Below are 815 nucleotides of genomic sequence, written 5' to 3' on the forward strand. Positions count from 1 at the left end.
GGTGCAGAAAAAAGTAGAAAATATAGAAATAATGAAATCACTTATGAAACCTTGCATTATGTGATGATGGGAGTATGGGTCTATGACTGTGGCTTGGCATGGGTCAGTTATATAAATTTAATTGTTATATTACTAATGTAGTTTTCTGTGATAACCGTAAAGTATGCCAGTCAGATTTATTTATGAATCCATGAAAATATTGAAAAGATACTCTTAACAATTTTTGAATATTGTCTGATGGAAGAGTATTATTTGGTTATGGTTTATATCTGTACTGTATTATGTTCATTATGTATTGCTGACTAACACTTAATGCCAGAAATTGTTTAGTTTTGGGAATGCATACACCTTACCCTCTGATATCATCCCTGATTCCTTGTGTGTGTTTGTGAAAATTTGTGAAAGCAGAATTGGAGACTTGTTAGGCTTAATTCTAAATGTTTTTTGGTGGATGATCCAGCTACATGTTTTGTAAGAATTTTCCCCTAAGAAAGTTCCTCAGCAATATTGCAAGTAAGAATTGGAGGGAATAAAATAAGGAAGTAATTGCTGATGTTATTGTAAGTTTAAAACAACAAAATATTGCTAAATTTATTGAGAGAATTAAATAAAATATGGGTGGAATTATTGAGAACATGAAAGAGCAAAATAGATGCTAAGTTTTTATAGAACATAAGAGACCTTCACAGCTACTTTTTGGTTGAATGAAGCCATGAGTTGGCAGGTTCACCTAAAATCTGGCACAGGGCTCACCTAATAGCATCTTGCATGCCAGAACTTCATTTTCCATCCTTTGCTGGTCAAGATCATACACG

Source organism: Penaeus monodon, chromosome 19 (genome assembly GCF_015228065.2).
Source record: "Penaeus monodon isolate SGIC_2016 chromosome 19, NSTDA_Pmon_1, whole genome shotgun sequence".
Classification (NCBI taxonomy): Eukaryota; Metazoa; Arthropoda; class Malacostraca; order Decapoda; family Penaeidae; genus Penaeus; species Penaeus monodon.